Here is a 10,742-nt window from a genome sequence, read left to right on the forward strand (position 1 = left end):
TGATCTGGGGCGCTGCGCTGCCACAGCGCTCCCCGGCAGCGACATTACCAGGCCCCCCCTTCAGCAAAACCAATCCCCGCCTAACCCCGCCCCCCGACACGATGATCTGGGGTGCTGCGGCACATTACCTGCCACAGCGCTCCCTGGCAAAGCCACATAAAAAACCCCCGCCCCCCAGACACGCTGAACAGTGTCGGGCGACGGACGCTACCCGGCTCCGGCACCAATAATAACACACCGTCGGAAAATGGCTGCCCCCATACAGCATTATGGGGGCAGCCATTTTCCGAGGGTCTGTTATTATATTACCAGCTACCGCCCGTCACCAAACACAAATCTGCGTGTCGGGTTTATGTCACAAAGGGGGCGGGTTCATGTTGGTGACGGAGCCGGGGCACGCTACAGGCTGTTGCTGTAAGGAGGGGGGAGGACAGTAGTATAGTCCGCCAGACCCCCCCTGCAAAAAAAACAGCCTAGCGCCTGCCCACCACCAAGGGGGATGCGCACAGTGCCCCACCTGCATCCCCCAACGTCACCTCCCCTACCCACCATTATCCCACTCAGGTCACACTCCTGCACGGATCTACAGCCACCCCTACCTGCCACCCAGGGGACCCGCTGCCTAAGGATCACAGTTGGCTCCCAGCCAGACAACACTACCTGACGCCCAGGGGACCCGCTGCCTGACCCTCCCACCTGCCTCCCACCCAGACACCGCTACCTGCCGACCAAGGGACTCGCTGCCTGACGCTCCCAGAAGGATCCCACCCAGACACTGATACCTGCCGCCCAGGTGACACGCTGCCTGACGCTCCCAGCTGACTTCCAGCCAGACACCGCTACCTGCCGCCCAGGGGACCCGCTGCCTGACGCTCACACCGAACTCTGTCCGCTCCCAGGTAAGACACAAACGCTCACTCCCACCCGCTGCCTGCCGCTCTCAGCAAGGCCTCCCAGGGGACCCACTGCCTCACGCATATCCACGGAAAAGCAGCGTGCAACCCCCTTCCCCACCAGCCGCCCAACCCAGCCAGCCCCATGTCTACACAACGCACACCCACCCCCCCCAACCCCCCCAATCCTACCTGCCGCACAGGGGAGCCACAGCCTCACGCTCCCAGCTAACGCTCTCCACTCCCACGTCATACTCAAACACTGGCTCCCAGACGAACACCCCTCCCCACCACCTGCCCCACACAGTCACCCCCACGTCTACACAACGCAAGGCCAACACCACCCCCCCCCCCCCTCAACACACACGCTGCCTCCCAGCCACCCACCGCTGCCTGCCACTCTCAGCAAGGCCTCCCAGGGGAACCGCTGCCTCACCCTCCCAGCAAAAGCGGTCCACTCCTACCTAAAACACACACGCTGCCTCCCAGCCACCCACCGCTGCCTACAACTCTCACCAAGCCTTCCCAGGGTACCCGCTGCCTCACACTCCCAGCTAAAGCTGTCCGCTCCTAGCTAAAACACACACACACACCACAATTTATTCTTACAGCAAGGGCTCCCGGGGCACACGCTCCCACCTAACACAGATTTCCCTACACCCCCCCAATACCACCTTTAATTTCTTTTTTTCAACCCTGCAGCCGCAAAACACCACCCAACAGAATCTGATGCCAACAACCAACACCCTCCTGGAACTGATGCCACAAAACTCAACTTTACAAGACCACCTGTACCACACCACATCGCTAACACACCCATCCACAAGTCCACTGTGCACCTCTACAAAATAACCACAACCCCACCAACCCCCCCACCCCCACAACCCCTTTCACACTTTTTGTTTTTCAGTCTCTCAAACCTGCAGCAACCGAACAACACCCACCAGCATCTGATGCCAACAAGCAACAACCTACAGGACCTGAGCCCGCACAACTCAAATTTCCCTAACCACCTGTGCCACACCACATCTCGACCACAGCCATCTGTAAGTACTAACCACCACCCCATACCAATACAACAACTCCAAACACAGCTCCATTCCAGTTCACCCCAGCCACCCAGCACCCCAGTACACCACTTTTACTACTTTAACACACTTCATGCCCTTTCACACATCACGGTCTAACACACTACACTCACCTATGTCTGCCCACTCATGCACCAACTTATGCCTCCAATAAACACACACACACACACACACACACATCCATGCCTCCAAAACTCACACCTACACAACCACACCCATCAATGCATCTCACGGCTGTAGCTGCAGCCTTTATTCAGTTTGCACACTTCAATTCATGTCTTCTAACACCATCATAGAGGCTGCCAGTGGCAGCGGAGGCCACGGGGACAAGGCCAGGGAAGTCCACTGTCCACCTCAGCCGAATTAAACAACACCCCTCCCCCCACAAACCACCTTCACACTTCCCTTTCCATTCTCTCAAACCTGCAGCAGCCAAACAACACACACCAGGATCTGATGCCAACAAGCAACACCCTCCAGGAACTGATGCCACAACTTTACCACACCACCAGTGCCACACCACATCTCAAACACACCCATCTTGAAGCCCACTGTGCACCTCAGCAAAATAACACCATCCCCACCCAACACCCACACCCCAAACCCCCCACCCCCACAAACCCCCTTCACACATTTATTTCCATTCTCTCAAACCTGCAGCAGCCGAACAACACCCACCAGGATCTGATGCGAAACAACACCCACCAGAATCTGATGCCAACAAGCAACACTCGCCAGGACCTGATGCCGTCCAACTCTACTTTCCCAGACTCCCAGTGACACACAACATCTTTTCTTCACCCATCTGTAAGTACTACCCACCACCCAATACTAATACACCACACAAAAAACCAAAGTTAGCTCACTTCCAGTTCACCCCAGCCAACCACCACCCCACTACACCACTTCAAACACACCTCTCATCACACACCTCCCATATAAGGTACGGCCCTGCAGGCTTTACAACTGTACCACACATCTGCCCCTTTCACCCATCACGGTCTAACACAGTACACTAACCGATATCTGGACACTCATGCACCAATGAATGCCTCCAAAAATCACAGCTACACACACACATATGCTTGATACACTTACACTTACATACACCCATCCATGCCTCCAAAACTCACACCTACACACACACACACACACACACACATTAATGCATCTCACGCCGGTAGCTGCAGCCTTTACTACTTTTGCACACTTCTATTCGTGTCTTCTAATATTTGATTTTGCTTTAAGGTCCCCTCAAGAAACTCCACAACCTGCTGCCTAAAAGCGCCACCCTCTACCACCTACAACCCCACCCTCTACGACCTGCTGCCGCCTACTGCACATTTGACGTGACGCCTGCCACAGAACACAACTCTAACCCACCCATCGGTAAGTACTACCTAACACCACATACCACTACACCTCTAAGTTATCGACAAACACAGCTACCTTCCATTTCAGCCCAGTTCCTGCTGCGTGCCACCCAGCACCCCATACTCACAACACTCACATCCATAGCTATAATACTCACACCTACACACACATATACACACACATAAACACACACCCATCCATGCCGCCTATACTTACAACTACTTTTGCATTTCAGCTCCCTTCAAAACACACACTGTAACACAGCACACTTTACTACGTTTGACCACTGATGCACCAACGTCATTGTCAAACTCACATGTATACCTCCACACACACCCATCCATGCCTCCAATACTCACAACAACCCCTATTTGTGTCTTCTAATAATTTCTTTGACTTTAAGGTTCCTTCAACAACTTCAACAACCTGCTGCTAAAAAACCACACCCTGTACAACCTGCTGCCGCCTCCTGCCAAATTCAACTGACGCCTGCCGCAAAACACAACTGTACCACACCCATCTGTAAGTACTATCTAACACCCCATACCACTACACTAACAACTAATCTACAAACACAGCTACCTTCCATTTCAGGCCAGTAGCTGCTTCGTGGCACCCAGCACACCATACTCACAACACACCCATCCATACCTCCATTACTAACAACAAAACACACATACACACCTCCATGCCTGTAATACTCACAAATAAACACACACAAACATCCAAGTACACACACCCACACCCCCATCCCAGCATCCAAGACTCACAACTACACACACACATGCACCCATCCATGCCTCCAATACTACCAAGTACACACACACACCCATCCATGCCGCCAATACTCACATCTACTTTTGCATTAAAGGTCACTTCTAAACACACACTGTGTCACACAGCACCCTTTACTACGTTTGCCCACTAATACACCACCGTGATTGTCACAAACACTCACAGCTATGACTCCACACACACACACATCCATGCCTACAATACTCACAAGTCCACACTCATACACCCATCCATGACTACCATAATCACAACCACCCCATACCACTGCACTAACAACATCTCTTCTAACCAAGCTGTACTCCCTTAAACATTTCATAACTCAGAAACTTTCACACACTTCAATTTATGTGTTCAAATACTTCCATTTCCTTACATGACCCTTACAAACTCACACTTTACAACGTCGGAACACTTACACACCAACTACATCGTCAACCACACACTCACATCCGTGCATGCAATACTAACAAGTACAAACACACCCATCCATACCTCCAATCATCAGAAAAAAACACACATATACACACACAAATACACAACCATCCATGCCTCCAATACTCACTACTACACACACCCACACACACAGCCATGCCTACCACACTCACAACTACACACACCCAACAATGCATGCATACAATACTCACAATTACACACACACACACTCACACACAACCATCCATGCATCCAATACTAACAACTACTCACACACCCATCCATGCCTACAATACTCACTACACACACATCCATCCAATACTCACAACTACACAAACACCCATCCATCCCTCCAATACTCACAACTACACACACACACACATACATCCATGCTTCAAATACTCACAACTACACACACACACCCATCCATGCCTCCAATTCTCACAACTACCCCATACCACTACACTACAAAGGCCTCTTCTTACACAACATTCCTCCCTTCAACATTTCAACACCCACTATATTGTCACACCTCTTTGGACACCACTACCTGCGGCGTGACACCCTGCACCCCAAACTCCAAACACACCCATCCATAGCTTCAATACTCACACCTACACACACACATATACACAAACACACACCCATCCATGCCTCTAATACTACCAACCACACACCCACCCATCCATGCCGCCAATACTCACAACTACTTTTCCATTTCAGCTCCCTTCAAAACACACACTATAACACACCACACTTTACGACTTTTGGACACTGATGCTCCAACGTCATTGTCAAAATCACATCTATGCCTTCACACACACCCATCCATGCATCCAATACTACAAAATGCACACACACACACACACACACACACACACACACACAAACACACCCATCCATACCTTCAATACTCCCAAATCTATTGAAACACTTCTATGTACAGTATTCAAGGTGCCTTCAAAACTCTGTATTACACACTACTCTTTACTAGCTTTCAGCAATAACACAACAACATGCTTTTTACACACACACACACATCCATCCCTACATTACTCACAATTATACACACCCATCCATGCCTCCAATACTCCCAAATCTATTGAAACACTTCTATGTACAGTATTCAAGGTGCCTTCAAAACTCTGTATTACACACTACTCTTTACTAGCTTTCACCAATAACACAACAACATGCTTTTTACACACACACACACACATCCATCCCTACATTACTCACAATTACACACACCCATCCATGCCTCCAATACTCACAACTACACACACACACACATCCATGCTTCCAATACTGACATCTACACCCAGCCACAAACCCATCCGGAAATCCAATACTACCAACCACACACACCCATCCATACCTACAATACTCACAACTACACTCTCTCACACACACACACACACACACACACACACACACACACACATCCATGCCTACAATAATCACTACTACTACTACTACTACTACTACTACTACTACTACTACTACTACTACACACACACACACACATCCATCCATCCCTCCAATAATCACAACTACACACACCCATCCATGCCTCCAATACTCACAACTACACCGACCCACAAACCCTTCCATCCCTCCAATACTAACAACCACACACACCCATCCATGCCTACAATACTCACAACCACACACACACCCATCCATGCCTCCTATAATCACAACTACACACACACACACACACACCCAGCCATGCCTCTATTACTCAAAAATACAGACCCCCATCCATGCCTCCAATACCCACACACACCCATCCATAACTCCACTACTCACACTCCCATCTATGCCTCCATTACTCACAACCACACACACACACTCACACCCATCCAGCCCTCCAATACTCGCAACTACACACATACAAACACCCGTCCAGCCCTGTAATACTCAATACTAAAAACAGCCATTCATGCCTCCAATACTCACTACTACACACACACACACACACACACACACTGCCATGCCTACCACACTCACAACAACACACACCCAACAATGCATGCATACAATACTCACAATTACACACACACACTCACACACAACCATCCATGCATCCAATACTAAGAACTACTCACACACCCATCCATGCCTACAATACTCACTACACACACATCCATCCAATACTCACAACTACACAAACACCCATCCATCCCTCCAATACTCACAACTACACACACACATACATCCATGCCTACAATACACACTACTACACACACACACATCCATCCATCCAATACTTACAACTACACACATACACACACACATCCCTCCAATACTCACAACTTCACACACACCCATCCATGCCTCCAATACTCACAACTACACACACACACACACACACACACACACACACACACATCCATTACTCCAATACTCACAACTACACACACACACATCCATCCATGCCTACAATACTCACTACTACACACACACACACACACACACACCCATCCATGCCTCCTATACTCACAACTACACACACCCATCCATGCCTTCAATACTCACTACTACACACACACATCCATACCTCCAATACTCACAACTACACACACATCCATCCATGCCTACAATACTCAATACTACACACACACACACACACAAACACACATTCATCCAATACTCACAACTACACACACACCCATCCAAACCTCCTATATTCACAACTACACACACCCATCCATGCCTCCCATACTCACAACTACACACACAAACGCACACACATCCATACCTACAATACTCACAAATACACACACACACCCAGCCATGCCAACTACACACACCCACCTATGCTTGCCTACAATACTCACAATTACACACACACACACACATGCCAAACACACTCACAACTACACACACACACCTATGCATGCCTACAATACTCACAATTACACACACACATACCAATCCATCCCTCCAATACTCACAATTACACTCACATCCATGCCTCCAATACTCAATACTACACACACACTCACACACACCCATTCATGCCTCCAATACTCACACACACACACACACACACACACACACACATTCATGACTCCAATACTCACAACTACACCCACCCACCTCTGCATGGCTACAATACTCACAATTACACACACATCCATCCATGTGTACAATACTCACCACTACACACACATAAACACACACCCATCCATGCCTCCAAAACTACACAATACACACACACACCCATCCATGCCACCAATACTTACAACTACACACACACACCCACCCATCCATGCCCCTAATACTCACAACTACACCCACCCACCTATGCATGCCTACAATACTCACACATCTATACCTCCAATACTCACAATTACACACACACCCATCCATGCCTCCTCTACTCACAACTACACACACACCCATCCATGCCTCCAATACTCACAAATACGCACACACACATCCATGGCTGCTATACTCACAAATATACCCACACACACACCCATCCATAACTCCAATACTCACAACTACACACACATCCATTCATCCAATACTCACAACTACACACACCCAGGCATGCCTCCAATACTCACAACTACACACACCCACCTATGCATGCATGCCTACAATACCCTGAATTCATCACACACATCCATGCTTCCAATACTTACATCTACATCCACCCACACAAACAACCATCCCTACAATATTCACAACTTATCACACACCCATCCATGCCTCCAATACTCACAACTACACACACACACACACACACACACACACACACACACACACACACATACATGCCTGTAATACTCAATACTACTACACACAAACACACACACCCCTACATGGCTACAATACTCACTATTACACACACACACATCCATGTGTCCAATACTCACCACTACACACACAAAAAATCACACCCATCCATGCCTCCAAAACTACACAATACACACACACACACACACATCCATGACTAAATTCAGGACAAATACTTTGCCACTTCTGATGGGGCGAAGCCCCTCACAACGGTGTGAAGAGCGCCCGGAGGGCGCGATGAATCACCTAGTATATATATATATATATTGGAATTATTCAAAATCCAAGCAAGTATTTAAAAGTATCTGCCCAAGGAAATGGGAGTTGTAACGGGGAAGGGTTCGCAATATTGCCTCGAAGATGTGTAATAGAGGATTTGGATCAGTTAATTAGCAAACCTGAAAATTGGCCAAAACTATCAATAATATTAAATATCGTGGGTAAGGAGGTATGATAGCCATGAACAAAAAGGAGGATATCATCTGCATATAGAGTTATTCTATTCTCACTTGAACCAACCTATAATCCAACAATATAATCATCTGACCTAATCAAACAGGTCAGAGGTTCAAGGGCGATAGCAAATAAAGAGGGGGACAAGCGGGATCCCTGTCTCATGCCCCAAAAGAGGGAGAAAGAGCGGGATATATAGCCATTAACTGAAATCCTGGCCAGAGAATAAATCTAATAAACTTAGGGCCAAAATCAGAGAAGCTGACCACACCTGAATCCAAGTGCTGAGAAACATTCTATTTTAAATTTGGCACAAAATTGGTGGCCATTTTTGGCACTTGGGTCAAGCTTCTGGATCAAATAGGTCTTTCTGTGCACTTGGCAGATGATTATACACACAGATCCGGGCACATTCAGTCAGAGGAAAATTTTCCACAAGCTAACCTAGGTGCCTGTCTTGGGCCCAGAAGTTCGGCAAAATTTGGCTCCTGATTGGCCGCTAGGAGGCCAATAGAATCATTCGGAGGAGAGGCGCTGAACATAAACCATCAGCATCTCTTCTACCAGTTCATGACAGTGGACCGCCGAGACACTCGCAATTTTTTATTTTGCGAAGACCTGGACTACTTCAGGACAGAAGAGGACAGATCTTCGCCAGAGGAAACTTGTAAGTAGGGGTGATGCTAAGTGTGCTGGATAAGCCATGGGGTGCTGCTAATTGTGTTATATCAGTCCAGGGGTGCTACTAAATGTGCCGTATCAGTCCAGTGTTTGTGCCACCTATTTGTGTCGCTTGGCATAGTCATACATCTGCGTCGGTGCAACCTATTCACCTAAAAACAATATTGTGAGGTGTTCAGAATAGACTGGAAATGAGTGGAAATTAATGTTATTGAGGTTAATAATCAAGTTTTTAATATATATTTTTTTTTTTTCAAAAGATCCAAAACATGAAACACAAAACCCAAAACACGGAAGGGTGGTGTTTCAAAACACATCCAGATCCAAAATACAGCTGGAGATCCAGACCGAAAAACCCAAAACACAAAAAGTGGCCAGTGCACATCCCTAGTATCTTGCCTGAGGCCCCATGAGGTCTAAATCCACCTTTGCGTACAGTTCATTGCGGAGACCCAGAAACTGCCCTATTGTACCACTGTATCCGCTAAGCTATACAGTCATTAGTAGGTGGCAATTACCTGATCGCAGGTCTCTACAAAGAAGCAGAGAACCTTTTAGGTCTGAATAACCCCCCATAATACCTGTGCTTGTTTTTTGTATTGACCATTTTTGGACAATCATTGCCTCCAACATGAGATTATATAACAGACTGTCGGATCTATTTATTAAGCCTTGCAGAGTAATAAAGTGGAAAGAAAGATAAAGTACCATCCAATCAGCTCCTGAATTTTTTCAACCACGGCCTTCAACAAGGTCTTTATCTCTCTCCACTATTTCACTCTCCAAGGCTTAGTAAAAAGACCCCAGAACTACATTAAATCCTATCCCTAGTCAATAAACAACACAAAAGAGTTATGAAACTTAAGGAAGTGACAGAGCTCAGGGGACAGAGAGTAATATTATTGTTTCTTGTTGCAAGTATTAGTAGATAGACATTATATATAGAGATGCAGCATGACCAAGGGCGTAACTACCATAGGTGCAAGGGGTGCAGCTGCTATGAGGCCCAGAGCTGAAGGTGGCCATCTTTACTGTCTAAGTAATATGTTTTACATACATGTATCACCATCAGTTGCCAACTAGGGGGCCTTAAAAACTTTTGCTATGGGGCCTTGGAATATCTAGTTACGCCCCTGAGCATGACCATTAGGGTTTGGTTCATTTTGTCATTTTGGCATTAGGTCAACCTAATATCTGTATACCTTAAGTTCAGATA

General features: G+C 47.4%; 1 long non-coding RNA gene across 2 annotated transcripts; it reads left to right on the plus strand.

The window, feature by feature from the left end:
• Window positions 1-379: 379 nt before the first annotated feature.
• LOC146062527 (uncharacterized) lies at window positions 380-4,295 on the plus strand. 2 transcript variants are annotated; one of them, XR_014471371.1, is made up of 5 exons: window positions 380-899; window positions 1,596-1,939; window positions 2,642-2,788; window positions 3,230-3,370; window positions 3,759-4,295. It is a non-coding gene; the product is annotated as an uncharacterized LOC146062527 (long non-coding RNA). The 2 variants fall into 2 exon arrangements; XR_014471372.1 differs by having other exon boundaries at window positions 383-899; window positions 1,804-1,939; window positions 3,759-4,294.
• Window positions 4,296-10,742: the final 6,447 nt, after the last annotated feature.

Source organism: Crinia signifera, chromosome 3 (assembly GCF_055691185.1).
Source record: "Crinia signifera chromosome 3, ASM5569118v1, whole genome shotgun sequence".
Lineage (NCBI taxonomy): Eukaryota > Metazoa > Chordata > Amphibia > Anura > Myobatrachidae > Crinia > Crinia signifera.